Consider the following 18,554-nt stretch of genomic DNA (forward strand, 5'->3'; position numbering starts at 1 on the left):
GGCCACAATCTTTTTTGTTGTCACTTTGCTTCAAATTTTCGTGATTAAAAAATAGTTACTGAACAGATTAACCTTATTTACATTGAACCTTATGGGGAAATTTGACTTGTCTCATGCCAAATTTGGGTCACAACCAGAGTCGTGGAATGGATTAAGTTTGTGAGCCAAGGTACCACTGTATGTGTTTGCTGAGGAACACAGCACTTTCCTGCTTGTGTTGCCCAGTAAGCAGGGAAATCCTACCCTCAACACTGGAAGTAAGAGCTTCATGACTAACAGCCACCCATAATTTTATCCTCAATGAATTTGCTTAAGTTCCTTTAAAAGCAATCCAAGTTGGTAGCCATCACTACATCTTACAGTAGCAAATTCCATAGTTTAACAATGTGCTGTGTGAAGAAGAAGTGCTTTCTTTTATGTTCTGAATTTCCCTTCATCCCAAGCCTGGGATAACCCCTAGGTTTTAGTATAAATAACCATATTTTCCACATCATGCATAATTGTATATATCTCTGTCTTGCCAGGCCTTGCTCAGTTTTTGTAAGTTAAAGCCTCAAACATTGTAACCTTTCTTCATAGGGAACAGACTCCTTAATCAAGATGGCTGCCCATTTCTGCAACTTTACTATTATTGCAATATTCTTTCTGCAGTGTAGTAACAGAAATTTCACTGTAGTGTAGATTTGTGTAAAGGCATGATGATACTGGACAGATTCATTTTTTATTCCTTTTTTTAACAACAGGCTCACACTGGATCTACTGAGCTTAGAAACAATTGATGGTTCCTATCTTCTAATCTACAGAAGGATCTAAACCTAGCAGTGAGCTTCCATTTTTAATCCACACTGAGGAAAGCTCATTTGTTCAAGCATTTACGTTGCATACCCAGGGCTTTTTTTTGTCATAGAACGCACTGGAATGGTGTTCCGGCACCTTTTTTCCAATGGATTTTACTGAGTGATTTTGATCGGTGTAGCAGATCAGTAGCAAACATCATTAACCTAGTGCCTGCGGGCTGCTTTTGTGTCTGCTATCTGATAGTGAGATAGTGAGGGCGCTGCTCATGGCTTGGGCTGCTCCGCTTGAGATTGGTGTGTGTGGTCGCGCTCTGCTTACTGCATTATGTTTGTGTGTGTGTAGAGTGACTGGCAACGTGCAAAAGATAACAAAAGTTCTTTCTTTCAAAATAAGACGCGAGTTCCGGCACCTTTTTTTTTTTTTTTACAAAAAAAGCACTGTGCATACCTAAAAGGTCCACAACCTGCCCTCTTTCATAATTTGTAAGTATGTGTGAATGCTTGTGAAGCAAGACGTATTTTAAATGCTGCAATACTGTATTTATTCCAGTTTTTCTGCCACTCACTTTGCTTTAAGAATGTGTGGTCTACAGTGGTAAATGTGTTTATAAAAAGCTTCCATAATCTGGGTCTGTTCACAGGTTTTGGCCTATCCCTCCAAATACAGGTCTGAGGTGGCAACAGAACACCTACAGACCAAAATTATACCCTAAATTCAACTTGGCCTTCTCTGTTTTGGAAATCTGGGCACTATATTATTGTGTATTTTATTCAATGTTGTGAGCCGCTTGCTTTGGCAAGGGGCGGCATAGAAATGTTTTAATAAATAATAAATAAATATTATGAGGTAAAATTCATACCTCATGTACTGTATTTTCCAAGTTTTCTAGTAATCACTGCATGTGATGCTTGCCAAGTTTCAATTTTCTGGTAGTCAGGAAATACCTGAACTAAGCCTGCTGTTCTGTGTACAGGTTTGCAAATGTCCCATATTTTAGGTGCAGTTCTTGGATTAGAGCATGGGTCCTCAAACTATGGCCATCAATCCGGCCCACACTGCCGCTCACCGCCCGTACGCGCGCTTGCTACACGAGCATGGAGGCGGTGGCTTGCTCACTTGGAGATGGTCTCCGAGTGAGCAAGCCACCACCTGCCTCCCATACGCATGCGCTCAGAGATGGTTTTGGACTCGCTAGGAGATCTCCGAGCAAGCGAGCCACTGCCACGCACACGGCCAATGCTGCCTCGCATGTGCCCAATGGCACTTCATCAACCTGCGTCCCCAGGCACCCCCACCTCACCGGCCCGCGATGGTCACTGCAGCCTTTCAACTGGCCCCCTATTGAAAAAGTTTGAGGACCACTGAATTAGAGCATGAATATGCCAAATTCCAAAATTCTGCCTCATTTAGACTGGGGCTCAGAAAATCTGGATTCCAGTCTCCAGTTAGCCAGAAAACTCACTGGGTGTGTTTGAGCCAGTCACTGTCTCAGCCTAACCTACCTCACAGGGCTGCTGTGAAAATAAAATGGAGAGGAGGAGCAGACATATGTAAGTGACCTTAGGTGTCTTGCAAGAAAAACAGGTGTGATCTAAACGTAATAAAATAAAGCAAGTTGAAATCTCTGAATCAGCCACTTGAAAATGCTCAATAAATGTCTTGGGCTGTATGCAAAAGGACAATTAAAGCTCTACACTGTATTCCAACAAAAGTGACACACGTTCTGCACTAACTTATGGCTACAACTTCCCTCACTTGGTCCTCAGACACATGTGCACATTTGCTGCTAAGGCACATCTGCAAGGTAATGTGTGTTTGGGCACAAAGCATCTGATAGTGCAGTGCCTTCATATCCAACAGCGCCTTCTAACTTGTGTATTTCTAGCTTTACTGCATTAAGAGTTACAGCATGTTTCAGAATACTTGAATTTTTAAAATAGTTTGTATTCTAACTGACATTAACAAGTTGATTTATTTATTTGGGTAGGCACTCCTAAACAGCTTAGAATAATTCAAATAAAATAGAATAGTGAAGAACAGAAAATGCAAAGATAATTTGGGCGACACATTCTGATCACATCTTACTATATTTAACTGGATATTATAGTATTTTTCTCTCTGTTTTATGTTTGTGGACTCTTTCAGTGCTGAAAACTGCCACATAAATGCTTTTATTAATCACTAAATATACATGCCTCTCTAAAAGGGTACAGTGCAGCACACTAAATGTATCAGAAAACTGCAACTGGTATGGAATGCTGAGGCCAAACTGATATCAAAGGACTCTGGTTGAGAGTGAGTATTACTGAGTCTGCATTTGGCTCAAAAGCCCAATTTCAGAGCCCTATTCAAAGTGCAGGCTATTGTCTTTAGAGCCCTGAACTGTTCTGGGCTGGTATAGTGAAAGGGCCACCTGCTCCTACATGATTCTGTGTGTCCTTTGAGATCTGCCACAGAGGCCTAGCTGAAGTATCATGGGGGGCTACATGACCTTGGTCCACTGTAACATCCAGACATATGCCACCATCTTCCATTTGGATCTCTCCGTGTCCTTTGATTGGGTCTCTTACTGTATTTTGTCATGTTTCACATGTGCCCAGAAATTATTGCTAATACTGTTCCTGTCACATTTAAAACAGCTTGCAAAACATGTCAGCAACAGAAATTAGTTACTTCTTCCAGCTTCTGGTAAAATAAGGCGCCATATTTATTGCGGTGGCTAGAGCCATCTGAAAATATCTCTGGAAATCAGGATATTTTTTGCTAAATGATCTCTAGACACACATCAATGTAATCTGCTACTGAAATGGACCCAAAGTAGGCCTCTACCACAATAATTGTTGTGTGTTTACAGCATGGGTCCACAAACTACAGTCCATGGGCCACATCTGACCCACCATGTTGACTTATCCGGCCCACCTAAAAGTTTTTGGACTTGCTCAGAGAAAATAATCTCCGAGCAAGTCCAAAAGCTCTAAGCTGGTGCAGGCATACTCAGTGGGAAGTAGGGCATGAGCGCAGGTGCACTCGTGCAAGGAAGATGGGAGTGATTGCAATCATGCTTGCGGGGGAGATGGCCGCAATTGTGCTGTGGGGGAGATGGCCGCAATCGCACCTGATTTTGGGCCAGTCTCTGCATGATCGTGATTGTGGGGATAGGGAGATGGCCACGAACGCACCCACCTTCTGCAGGAGCATGTCTGTGATAGGGCCTGTCTTCCCTGCAAGATCTTGCTGGCGGGGAGGAGATGGCCACAATTTCGAGCTCGCTTGTGCAGAGAAGATGGGTGTGATCACGGTCATGCTTGGGGGGGGGGGGGATGGCCGCGATCATGCCCGCCTTCCCTGCACAAGTGCACCTGCAATTGCGCCCGACTTCTCTGCACGAGTGCGATCACATCCATCTCCCCCCCCCCAGCACAATCGCACCTGTCTTCCCCCCACCCCCAGCATGATCGTGGACAATGTAGCTATCTCCCTTGAATATGGACATGCTCTTCCTCACCTCATCTTAGGCTTCTGCTGCAGCCCAAGTGAGTGGAGCAAACATTTTAATTTTTTAATTTTTTAAAATGTTAATTGATGTTAATTTTAATTATTTTAAAATTAATTTTAATTTCAATTAATTTTAAAGTACAGTGTGTATAGGAATTCATTCATATTTTTTTCAGACTATAGTCCAGCCCCTCAACAGTCTGAGGGACAGTGAAATGGCCCCCTGTTTAAAAAGTTTGAGGACCCCTGGCTTACAGGAAAGAGCAATAGCAAAGGCTGATGTCATATACTGCAGGAGGTTAGATTGTTATATCTTGGATTATGCTGCTAGTACATCTTGCAATAACAATATGCTGAGAACAATGTAAAATGCCACATATTTTACACTGTCCATTTCATATGGCATTAGACATGATGTCCAACTACTTTTTTCACAGTACCCACTGCTTCAGAATACTGTCAGACATACTAGTAGCAGTGTTCTGAACAAAACTGAGGTCCCACAGCAGCGTCCTCCAAGACTCTTCCCTGAAGAATCTAATGACAGGGTCAATATAAAATGTTCTGTCAGGAATTGGTTGAAATTAATGTACTTAGATTGGGCTCAGATTCCTTCATGGGCTTGTATTTAAGTCTAAAAACACCACCACCCATGCTCAGAATAAATCTGTAGAATTCTACATGAAATCATTAAGATGTGGGGTAGTCAACATGTATGAGAGAATGCAACTTGTTATGAGATTACAACTGAAGGCTTACGTGGTAGTTTTCAGCCACTTTGCAGCAGTGGTACAAGCATGCATGCAACTTAGTCTTGCCTATGTGTCTCATATGTCATATGTCAGGTATGTGACTTTTTAATTGTATTGTATTGTTTTTTGATTGAAGAGGCACAAAGGAATGCGCATATTCAACCTTCACATTGCAGAAAAAAAGTTAATTGCTTCAAAATTTGGGGGAATAGGCAATGTGTGTTCCTGATCTGAGGTGCTCATTGCTGCAACACACAGTTTTTTCAAAACCACATGAAAAACCTGCAAAACTAGTTGTTTCAGAGCCCATCCTGTAACTGAAAAGGGTGTGTGTATGTTGAGGGCAGCCAAAGTACTGTGAATCTGTCTTCACTTTAAATAACTAAAGCAGACCCATGGTCTCTTTTGTGATGGGAGTGCAAAGTATGCATCTCAATTCATTCATTCACACACACACAACACTTAATCACATATTTCTGATTTACGCATAATTCTCTCTTGGGAGAGGGATAGTCATTTGATAAATCTTACATTGACTCCAACATACGAGAACATAGGAATGTTCTCAGTATAGCTTGTGTGAAAAGGTATCATAAGTCCATCACTGGTCTACAGTTAAAAATGATTGACCTTGTACGGGAACAGGTAATTCAAAACAGCTACATAATAACATCCAAAAGGTATCCAGGAATTTTCTATGAAAATCAAATTCCAGAAACAGAACAGTTTATCAATACATGAAGCATGCCTATATTTCAAAATGTAGACTCTATCCAAGTAATATCCATGGCATTGTCCAGATCAAGTATGCTATACAAAATCGGAAAGACAGTTGATATCACTAAAGACACCTCTCTTAGAAAAGGCAGGGGAAAAGGCACCTCACTAAAAAGGCAGGGGGTATTGATAAACCAATGAGTAAGCTTAAAGTTTAGTACAAAAAAAGATAACCAGCCACCACTGTTAGAGCATTGAAGGCTGAGCAAATCATTGCCATCAAAAATGTACCAGAAGGAACTTTTTCAGTTAAGGGACCTGGAATGGACTACATATGACAGGAATGACTATATTCCATTCCTAAGATCATCACTCTTCTCAGAGCAAAAAAGATGCCTTGACAGGATCAATATGATGCAGAATTCAGTCCTAGGTGCAGTGCTCTTCAACAACTTTCTTAATGATTTAGATGAGGAAGTACAAGGACTGGAAATCAGATTTGCAGATGATGGAATGGAACTGCGATGGCGGCCATCTCCCCCTGCCCCCCGAGTGGGGAGATGGCCACAATCCCAGTTGATTTCATGCAGGGAAGGCATGTGTGATCAGAGGCACGCTGCTGCAGGAAAGACAGGAGCAGCAAAGCAGAGCCGCGGGGAAGATGGCTGAGATACCGCCTATCTTTCTTGCAGGAGCACACTTCTGATCAGGCACGCCTTCCCTGGACGAACGAAACTGCGATCACAGCCATCTCCCCACCCTCACTGTGTCAGCGATCATGCCCATCTCTCCCCCCCCCCCCGCCAGCATGCTGGGATGACGGGCGCCTGAAGAGATGACAGGGACCTGCAGGGATGACAGGCACAATCTCGGACGTGCTGGGGGCGGCGGGGAGATGGTCACACTTGTGTTCGCGGGGGCGGGTAGATGGCTGCGATCTTTGTTGTTGTCACTTTGCTTCACATTTTTCTGATTTAAAAAATTGTTACAGAATGAATTAACCTTATTTATATTGAACCTTATGGGAAATTTTAACTTGGCTCACGACCAATTTGGGTCATGACCAGAGTCCTGGAACGGATTAAGTTCGTGAGCCAAGGTACCACTGTACTATAAAACAACTTAGTTCACTACAAGATAGGTTTTATATGCATTTTCTTCCAAGTTTATCAGCAGGATCTTTCGTTTGTGCAACCTGTTCAATACAAATATAACACGCTATCTTGAAAAACAAATTTTATGAAAGATCATGAGCAATTATTATTCCTTGTGTGTGCTCTGATGGATACAGAATAGTACTTTCAACCCAAATTCAGTGGAAACAACACTTCTGAATTAACCAGCCTTGCAACTCAGCATACAGTATTCACTTAAAAGCCCAAAGGTAGACTGGGGGGGCTACCATGCATTTTTTAAAGACTTGTTTTGTAGTCAGAAGATTCTCTTCTAGAAAGTTAATGCAGGTATTTGGATTCTATATAGGCACTGCAGTTGGTGCTGTCTTACTGGACAAATGTAAAGGCCCTTTGGCCAATTATACTATAATGCATTCTCATACTTCAGATAATGAATGGGCAACACATCACAAAACCATTTGAAACAATCCTGCTTTAAGCAGATGGAATAATTCATTTAGAGAAGCTCTGGTTTACTGGCATATTGATCTCTTTTGGCATACCTTGCTATATGAATTCCTCTTTGCCTTCAGGGACAGATCCACAACTTGCAAAATAGCTCTTAGGTTGTCTGACTTGAAGTATGGTATTAAGTGGAAATCAATACCTCTGTGCTATTTGTGTCTGTGGTTTTGTAAATTTGACCTCCTGGCCACAGATTTAGTCTTCTCTTTTTGAGCAGAGGAGGCTTTCACTCTGCTGCCAACATGCTTCATGAGCTTCTGTTGTTACTCCTCAACATATATACATTGAAAAAAGGCGCAGCTCCTTTTCCACTTCCAAGGAAATCTGTAAATAAACTGAAATATCCTCAAACAAATTTGATTTAGGATATTTAATTTGTGGCAGCAATCCTTACAGGTAAATCTAGAAATTTCATCCAAGTAATTAAGCATAGCATTGGACTTCCCATGTTTTAATATAATCAGAAGCTTCTTTATTTACCAAATTATAAATTCTTATCTTAATTATAAGCTATGTGGTGCATTTCTCATCCAGTAAGATTTACAACAGCTCTGTAAAATAGGTCAGTAGCATCATTCTTTGTAATAGCAAGTCTTGTGGAATTGGAGGCAAAACTGCACCATTTGTACACAGCAGACTCAGCTAACCTTGATCTTTGCAGATATGCAAACAATCTTTGGAGATAGGAAAGCCTAATGGTGTGAAAAATGTTTGTTGACTGAGTTATGCATGTGCATGTGAGGGAAGGACTTATAACCAGGTGACTAGGAGAAATATAGTGGAATAAGTTAAAAGAGAGAAAGAGATATGTACATAAACAGAAGGTACAGAAAGGATATTCTTATTGTCTGGATAGGTCAGTTCGAGGTCCATGCTTGAGGTTATTTTAAAATGTTCCCAAGTAAGAAAGTAAAGCTGTACAACAAAGGACTTTTAGCATAGCTAAAACTGGCCATGAGCATGCCTACTGCAAAAAAAAAAAAAAAAAAAGCAAAAGCAAAGCAACTCTAAAATGTAGGAGATGGGGAAATTCAAATCAAACCAATGGGGACTGGACATGCTCAGTGTGCCCACAATACTGAGTGAATGCTAGAGTGGGAGAAAGAGAAAAACCTGTGGAAATCAGGGGAAATGGGAATGAGGTAGCTGAACTGATGTAATCAAGTACTTGACCCTGCAACATTGTTTGGGTTCAGGTAACATGGTAAGTCACATTTAGGAACTGAAAATAGGTTGAGTGTGGACTACTGCTGAATCATGCGTTGTTGAAACATCAGTTATTGTGTTGTCTGAACCCAGCTGTATTAACAAATCATGATTAATTAACCATAAACAACCCATAGTTCACAACCCAACAACCAACCAGTGCCTTCCAGATGTTTTGGCTTACAATTCCTATAATTCCTGTGTGTTGGTCATGATGGCTGTGGCTGAAAATATTTATAGTCTGGAGGGCACCAGGTTGTTATATTCCATCTCAAAACAGATATACTACAAAGTAGAAAAAGTGCAGAAAAGGGAAATTAAAATTATTCAGTGGCTGCAATGAGGAAAGGGACCTCGGCTTGGAGCCATTGCTGACCAGGTCTTTCAGGTACCATAGGGCCACAGAAATACATTTTCCCTTCACATGTTACCATGCTTTTGATTCAGGGTAGGGTAGATACTCCTAATCCTTTTCCTCATTGCAAAAGCTGCCCCCCAGGGATGCGGGGGGCATGAAAAATAGGGTTTCATCATAGCCAGTGAACTAGTAACATAAAGTATAAAGTATCTTCTGAATTAAGAATACTGATAGTTCCAATGTACATACAAGTTCAAGTCTAACCACAAGCTTCTCAGTCCATGGCTCTACATTTTTATGGCATGTTCATACTAAAAGGTATTAGACAAAACTTATTGGGAGCTGGCCAGGGGAAAGAATTGACTTGAAAGAGACCCATAGGAATGGAAGTAGCAAAGGAATAGTCTGAGAATTCCCATTTCAAATAGTTTGGTCAAGGACTCCAAAAAATCACGACCTGGAACCAAGGTAGCTCTAAGGAGCTGTGAGATATAAATGGATTTCAGAACTCAGCGGAGCCTGTATATCCCTAAATAAGACCTGATGGCTGCCTGAGTTCTGTCCCAGAGGCAGCTGAAGAGGATTTAAAGGGGCAGCATTCTGCAACCTGTGCCTTGTGTTGTTATAAAATGTCCCCTGACTGCATTTTCTGTCTTCTCCAATAATGACTTTAAAGAGAAAAAACAGCTTTGGCTGGTGGGTGGTCTGTTCAAAGGTGCATTTCTCACCTGAAAAGTATAAACTGCAATTCCCAGGTTCACAGAATGGCATCTCATCCTCCTGCTGCTTCTCCTCTGTTTAGGTCAACAAGTAACTCCTACTTCAAGAATTCAGAAGCACTAGAACATGATTGCACAAAACTGTTCCTAATATTGAAATGAATGGGACACCTCCTGGTTCCATAAATTACTCTGTGCACACAGGAGCTACTGGGTTGAAATCAAGATGGCTTCCCTATAAACCTCACTCAGTACAACAGAGAATGTAACTCCCCTTTAATATTTAATGCAAATATTAAATGAACCATGTAATTCCTGGTAAGGTATTAAAATATCAGATATATAATGCTTCAAAGTTCGGCCAACTTCTCTTACCTATTCACTCTCAGATGTTAAATAACATCACGTATGAAAGTTTAAAATTAGTCATGCAAATTCTATTTCATACATGGTTTTCTGCAGAGTAATCTCTTGCTTTAATTCCTCACAGAGCCCTCTTTTAAGAGACCCGAGGTACGTAGGGACAGAAAGAAAGTTATGCATTAAATAAGCATGGATTGCAGCCAGGTCTACCATTAAACAGAAATCAGCATCTAATATATGGGCAGTTTTAAGATGCAAGGAAGCTTTTGATGTGGCTGACTGACCTAGCTACAAGCATCAACACTGAGGATACTGGCTCAATGTAGCTACAGCCTGAAATAGGTTTTCTTGAGAGTGTAGAATAAATTCTTTGAAAGACATGGAGTGGGGGTGGGGAGAAAGCGCATATATATATATATATATATATATATATATATATATATTCTCATTCTGTCTCTATGGTTGCAAAAGGGGAAAGCTCACTTCCAAAGAATAGGAGATCCAAGAGACTAGAACACTGATAACTACATTTAAAAAAATATTGGTCAAATTGGAACCTGAGATAGAAATAATATAGTGACCATGAAAATGGGCGCTTTAGCAAGCATTTTCAATGCCCTTAGAGAATAGAAAGTTTTGTGCTTATTTTTATTGTACACTTTAATAAAGCAATGTTTATTCTTTTTAATGGACCAACCCTATATTGCACAAAATATTGCACAACTGTTCTAGCCTGTGATTGCAGAGGCATTTATAGAAATGCTAACTGCATTTACCAGTGAAGAAAAGTCACATATCTTCTTTAAAAGCACTGTGCTGATTTCAGTATTAACATTTGCCAAAACAAAAAAAAAATCTGAGTAAAAATGTATATGCAAATACAAGTTTGTCATTGTGTCAGTCCAGGATATTCACAAAGCTCTCCTCCAGCACCGTATTTTGCATGCATCAGTTTTATTCCTGTTAGGTTTCTTCACTGTCCAGGCTTTCACACCTATACATAGTATTTATGTATACTATGTGTGTATTTAGTATGTATACTGTGTGTGTATTTATTGCTTATTTATATTGTAAGCCATCCTGGGACAATTGTGTTGTGTAGGACGGGATAAAAACATTCCAAATAAATAAATAAATGTGATTTGGAATACACCTATATGGAATATATCTGCCTTGCTCATCAATGAAACATCCATTAATTGGTGTTATTTTCTAGTTCCTTCATGGCCTCCCTTCCAAGTCTCAGTGTTATTCAAATTTCATGGCTGCACTCTCTCTTTTAATTGGTGATTAAGCCAAGGTGTGCAAAATCTTTCACAATTTCAGTGTCTTTATTGTTGACAGTCAAGTCATGATAGCCATGATTTTGTTTCCTTAATGTTCAGCTGCACTCTTGCCTTTCAATTTCTTCTTTCACTTTCATTAGGAGTTGCTTTAATTCACTGCTGCTTGCAGCTCATAATAGATATCACCTGCATAGCTTACAGGAATTTTGTATCTTACGCCAATTTTTACTCCTTACTCTGATCCTCCTGCTTTCTTTATGACATGCTTTTACTACAGATAGAACAGATAGAAAGATAAAATATCCCTTTGCTATAGGAAGCCGTTCTGTTTTTTCATAGTCTGTCCTAACAATAGTATTTCTACAGGTTGTGCATCAGAATGATCAAATGCTGACACACACCCATTTCTTTCAGAACCATCCATAGCTTCTCATTATCCACACAGTTCAAAGCTCTGCTGTAGTCTATAAAGCACAGACTGATATGCTGAAATTCTTTCATGGGCTCCAGTAGTCAATGTATATTTGAGATATGATCACAGTCTTCCTAATCTAAGTTTGCATTTTCCTTTAATTTCCTGAATCTTCTGAAGGAGGCCTCTTGTTTGTTTTTTCTTTTTCTCTCTCTTTTGCTGTTCTTTTCTGTTTCTCTGCACTGGTCACTGTAATAGTTCTTTTTGTCTCTACATGATAGTCATTGAAAAGTAGCATGAAGGATTTTGACCCCATTTCTGTTACAATTCATTTTTTGGTTCTTACCTGTCATTAGAAATTGTAAGTGTTTCTTCTTTCATCCATCTAGGCCTTTTTTAAATTTTTGCTAGAGGAATTTTCTTTTCACATTCTTCTCTATTAATGTCTCTGTTTCAATCCACAGTTCTGGTTCATGATCAATTGAGTCCGGTAAGGCAAATATGATGTGTTATCACTTTCCTCTTGATGTCTGCATAAACGTTTTTTAATTTCTTCTTCTTCAGCATCTGTTGTTACAGCATATTCTTAAAAGATGACTCCACTGATAGGTTTTCCAAAAATTCTGATTGATATTATCCAGTTGGACTTTGCATGAGAGCCCCTTACTGCCTGTGCTACTTCTTGCCAAAGTATTAGAGCGACTCCATTTCTTCTGAGTTTGTCATTTACAGTTTGTCAAGTAAAACACTTTGTGCTTGTCTGACTGAGAATGTCCCATTCCAGTCCACTTTGCTTTGCTCACAAGTACTGCAGTGTTTAAGTGTTCCATTTCTTCCTTTATAGTTTCCAGTTTGTTTTGATTCATACTCTGCACATTCCATGTTCCAATTGTATGTGTTATGCAGCATCGGACTTGTGCATGTCAGACATTAGACCTCCTTTTGTCTTTGATCTAGCTGCATCAGTAATAAAAGCATTATTCATATTTGTCCTTTGTTCCTCCCCAGTAGCTGGCTTAGTGCCTTCCAACCTTGGCAGTCTCATTTCTGAAACTTGTCTTGTTTCATTTTGGATTATTTAATCATAGGTTTTCATGGTAAGAATATACAACAGCGATTGACCATTGCCTTCTTCAGTGCACTACTAACCAGACTTAACTTGCCTGTGAAAGTTCCTCTGCAAATGTCATCATCTGCTTCTGCTACTGCCCAGTAGCTGCCCTTCAAGTAGCTGTCCTTCAGGAGCTTCTCTGCTCCCTTCATCATTAGACATATCCGTTCTCTTCTGCTGTTTTGACTATCACTCCTGCAGAGGTGGATGCACCTTAGTCTGCTGTTTCTGCTTTGAACATTCTGCCTTGGGTGATCCTTGGGGGACCCTGCTAGGATACCATCCTAGTGAGAGTCTGGTCTCCTGGCAGCATTGTTCTCAGCTTCCCTGACACACTCAAACCCCCTTACTAGTTTAAAGTATGCATCCAAGAGGGAGAACTGTAACCATTACTGCCAACCAATATTTATTTATGAATCTGTATGCTGTCCACTAATTCAGATGGATTCTCTAGGTGGATTACAGTAAAATACTACAAAACAAGAATAAAAGCAGTTAAAATTTCTATAAAAAGTTAAAAATAAATTTATTTATTTATTTTTTGATTTATATCCTGCCTTTTCCCTACAGATTTATTTATTTATTTATTTATTTATTTATTTATTTATTTATAACATTTCTATGCCGCACCCATTGCTGAAGCCTCAAGGGCTCAAGGCAGCTTACATCTCCTCCTCCATCTTATCCCAACAACAACAACCCTGTGAGGTAGGTTGGGCTGAGAGTCTGTGACTGGCCCAAAGTCACCCAGTTGGCTCTATGGCTGAGCGGGGACTAGAACCCAGATCATCTGAGTCCCAGTCCCATGCTCTTAACCAATACACCACACTGGCTCTCAAGTACACACAAGTAAGCAGAACAACAGAAGCCAGAATAGAAAAACAAATTTCAAGACTGTTCTTGGAAGAATTCATAGAAAAGAACTGTCTTCACTTGGTACCAAAATGAAAATAAGGTGGGTACCAGGTGAATTTCTTTGGGGAGCCTGTTCCAAAATTCAGAGGCAGCCACTGATAAGACCTGTCTTCTATTTATTGTCACCTTTACCTCCTTAAGGGGCAACTCTTTTAGAAGGACCTCCGATCCAGATCTTAATGGGTGGGTAGGTATGTACGGAGCAGATGGTCCTTTAGGTATCCACATTCTAAGCCATTTAGGGCTTTATTTATCAAAACAAGCACTTTAAATTAGGTCTGGGCTACAACTGGCAATCAAGAGCACTTCTGTCTTGCCTGGATTGAGTTTGTTTATTGACCCTCATCCAGTTCATTATTGAGCCCAGGAACTAGTTCAGGACAGAGACTGCCTCACCTGGATCAGATGTAAACAAGAGGTAGAGCTGAGTATCATCAACATACATACTGCTGAGACTTCTCCCAGCAGTTTCATGTAAATGTTGAACAGCATGGGAGTATATTATAGAGCCCTGCAGAATGCCATGGGATAACAACTATCTCCCAGTACCAACTTCTGGACACAGTCAGCCAGGTTGGAACAGAACCCCTGCAAAGCGATCGCAGGTGGGCTCAGGCAGGGGACAGGGGCAATCATGGGCACGCTCAGGGGAGACGGGCGCACTTGTGTACACACTCGGGGGGAGGGGAGATGGGCGCACTTACAATAATCACCCAATGCAGAGTTCACAACCTGCGTAAAAATTTTTCTTAAATTTTTGTTTGCAACCCAATTTGGTCATGAACTGAGGCGTTTGTGAGCCGAGGTACCACTGTACAGTACTGGCAATGGGACAGCCCCTTCTACTGCACCTGAAGGAAGCAGACCAGCTCAGGGGATGGAGGTGATAGCCACATAATGTACAAAGATATAGAAACATAGAAAACAGAGCGAGTCAAAAGGGGTCTCCCGGGCCATCTAGTCTGACCTCCAGCACCAGTCGGCTCCGCTCACGACATGCCCACCATGTGGACGTCCAGCCTATCCTTGAACACCCGCACCGATGGGGCCTCAACGACCTCTCTTGGAAGCCCATTCCACACCCTTGGGGTCCTGACTGTCAGGAAGTGCTTCCTGGCATCCAAACAAAACGTTGGCTCCCTGAGCTTTGCTCCGTTGGAGCGCGTTCTGTTTTCCTCTGCAGGGGAGAACAGGTCTCTACCCATCTCCATGTGACATCCCCTCACATACCTGTATGTTGCCAACAGATCCCCTCTGAGTCTCTTCTTCTCCAGGCTGAAGAGACCCAGTTCCCTCAGTCTCGCCTCATACGGCATCCCCTGCAAACCGGCCACCAACCTTGTGGCCCTACGCTGGCTGCACTGACTCCAAACTGGCTATATCCTTTCTGTAATGAGGGGCCCAAAACTGAACACAATACTCCAGTTGCGGGCGCACTAGAGTCGTGTAGAGTGGTAGTAATACCTCTCTTGATCTAGAAGCCACACTTCTGGCTATGCAACCAAGGGTGGCATTCGCCCTCTTGACCACCGCATCACACTGCCGACTCATGTTTAGCCTGCAGTCAACCAGTACCCCGAGGTCCCTTTCACAAGGGCTGCTCTCCAGCCACTTATCACCTAACCTGTACTTATGACAGCTATTCCTATGCCCCAAGTGCAAGACCTTGCACTTATCCACATTGAACGCCATCCTGTTGTCTCCTGCCCACTTCCATAGTCTGTCCAGATCCTTTTGGATCTGGAGTACCTGCTCCTCAGTTGTGGCCACTGCCCCAGTTTTAGTGTCGTCTGCGAATTTGATCAGCAGACTGTTCACCCCTTCTTCCATGTCATTAATGAAAAGATTAAACAGGATCAGCCCCAGGACAGAGCCCTGGGGGACCCCGCTTGTCACTGGCCGCCATTCTGATGATTCCCCGTTAATGGTTACCTTCTGTTTTCGGTCAGTCAACCATGCCCTAATCCACCGGACAGTGCTTTGGTGTATCCCAAAACTCCTCACTTTCTCCACCAGGATATCATGGGACACTTTGTCAAAGGCCTTGCTGAAATCCAGGTAAACCACATCCACTGCATCCCCTCCATCTAGCCATCGCAAAACCTTGTCATAGAATTCCACAAGGTTTTTCTGGCAGGACCTGTTTTTACCAAAGACATGTTGTGTGGCTGTCAGCCTCCCTTCCCTATCTAGCATCACTAGATCTCTCTCTATTATGAGCCTTTCCATTGTTTTTCCTACAATGGACGTAAGGCTAACCAGTCTATAATTCCCCATGTCCTTTCTACTACCCTTTTTGAAAATTGGGACCACTGATGCCACCCTCCAGTCCTCTGGAACTTCACCCGTTCTCCACAAGGTCTCAAAAATGGAGGCCAGCAGGCATATATCCTCTAACATCTCACCTCACTGTGCTGCCTGTTCCAACTCACTATATATTAAAAATATGAAAATAAAGCAACATTAGCGTGCCATATGCATCTTCTATACAATTGTGCACATAATTTTAAGCAAGTTTGCTCTTCTGTTCTAAACATGATGTAGTAGTTGCCCGTCTATAGACAATGCAGACAAAATTATGTGGAGTTCTGTGGCTACTGGATGAATTCCAAAGGATGAAGTACTGCCAAACTCAGAGATCTATGGAGTTCTTGACAGTTCTTGACAGCATCAATAAAGCAAGTTTAAGAAAAGATAGACAATGTATGTTTACATTGTGTAAATGTACTCTTCCAAGATTGCAATTCAGAGCTGAACAGAAAATTTTCTTTGTATTTCCCCCTCTTTCTCCTAAAAATAGTCATAATTTTGAAAACAGATAACATGAAGAGTTTTGGAAAGAATATGCTGCCTTAGTTCCAATGTTTCAATAAAACACCAGTTCTTAAAGATTAGGAAGATTAGTTTGCAGGGCTACGTATGGGGGATGATAGGAAATTGATTAAACTTTTACAGAAATATTCCCCTTTTGTTTCAGGAGCTGATGTTTAAATCACACTTAGCAAGATTTCTGCAGCTTTTCCAATAACAAGCTTGGATTTGCCACCAAGTGCACACTCAACAGGAATCTAAAGCCAATGCCAGCTCTTTGAGCAAATCTGTATGATAACACAGGTTTAGAAACACATTTGTATGCCTTAATATGCTGTCTGAAGTGGATAAAATTCTCAATTAGTAGTTTATACCATTTCAGTTAGATAGAAATATATTTCTCTATAGCTCAGCTGAAGCTAGATCTACATAAACTGCTTCAGGCAGTAGGCTGCCCAAATAACACAATGGACTGTATTGTCATACTACAGTATACTGCATTATGACTTATCATGACCCCTTGCTAATCTGGGAGGCACCTTAAATATAACTTTGCCTGTATTAAGTTTAATGTATAATTCTAAAAAGTGTTGTATCCTTCAATTTTGATTCTTAAGCAATATTTTTCAAAATAAAGATAAACAGAATTTGCAAGAACTGAGCTGCTAGTACCAAGGGAAACTCTTTATAAGAGCATTGCTTCTCTGGAAGATTGCAAAAGGCCAGCTACAAACTAATTGAGATAAAAATTCTAAAATATGTTTAAATCTATGATGCCAGCCTTAAAATATGGAAATACTCATTGCGTGAATGTATTTATTCTCATTATATTTAGGAGAACATCAGAATGTTACAATTCCTGATCAATAGCAGGATATAACAACTGTAATAAGCTGGCAAAAAGGTAGGTGAGAGAAAGAAGGTTTGGGGTTTTGCAGGAAATCACATGTGGTAACTTAACTGAAAAGTTGACTGATGTTTTAGTGGATTTAACATAATTTGCAGGATACCGCCTGTCATTTTTGGATGTTGGTATGTCTCTACAAAGAAACTTACTTGCAACTGGTCAACAACACAAATAAGTGGAGGCAACAGTGCACTACTAACAATATCAATGCTTTCCTCACAGGGCAAAATATACCTACTTTATCCCAGCTTGCTCTTGTTTTCATTGCACATCCCGTAAGAAAGGAAAGAGATCGCTATAAATATCTAAGTGTCCATTAAATCATCCATTATAATGATTTTCTGATTTTCAGTAACAGCAGATATGTTTCAGGATCCAAAACAGGGAAGTTACCACTCTGGAGAGTGTATGAAAAGTGTTTCTGTAGAGAACATTTCATTTTGTTTCAGTGTTGCAAACTGCTGTTTACACTGCAAAGGAAATGTCTAGGACTAGCCATACAATATTTGTGGGAGTGGGGGAGTTATGTGGGCCACAAAAAGGAGGAGGAGGGAGAAAAAATGGGACCTGGTCACAGAAGCAGTGTAGATCTTTGTTTCAAGAAGGAGATTTCAGTAGAACATAACTTTCCAGCTCCTTTCTTATGTGTCTTTTTTTAAGGGAAGTAGTTTTGATCCTGAACAAGTAGGGGCATTTTTGTTTCAGATGTAAAAATGGATAACAATGGTATTAACTGCATACTGGATTTCAACAAAGTACTCAGCTAATATGCTGGAGTCTGCATTATGTTTAACACAGTTAAACATAACTGTGTTATGTTAAATGTAACAGTTAAACATAACACAGTTTCCCTATGAAGAAGCTAGAATAAGTTAGATAACATCAACTTTTAAAACATTTATTTAGTTATTAGGTTTGTATAAAAGTCACCCATAACATCATGCCTTCTTTATCAATAAAGTGGTGTGTTTCAAACTAGTAAAATAACATAGAAGGCTTTACACCAAGAAGACTTATTCTGTTACTATACAAAATACACAAGTTATACAAGTTTGCAGAATTTA

General features: G+C 40.7%; 1 protein-coding gene across 1 annotated transcript in view; it reads right to left on the bottom strand.

Annotated features, from left to right (window-relative positions):
- SCUBE1 (signal peptide, CUB domain and EGF like domain containing 1) overlaps window positions 1–18,554 on the bottom strand; it is a 275,622-nt gene that overhangs the window by 246,509 nt on the left and 10,559 nt on the right. The gene's annotated exons all lie outside the window — the stretch shown is intronic.

The sequence above is a fragment of the Varanus komodoensis genome, unplaced genomic scaffold (genome assembly GCF_004798865.1).
Source record: "Varanus komodoensis strain SLA01 unplaced genomic scaffold, ASM479886v1 scaffold69, whole genome shotgun sequence".
Taxonomy (NCBI): Eukaryota; Metazoa; Chordata; class Lepidosauria; order Squamata; family Varanidae; genus Varanus; species Varanus komodoensis.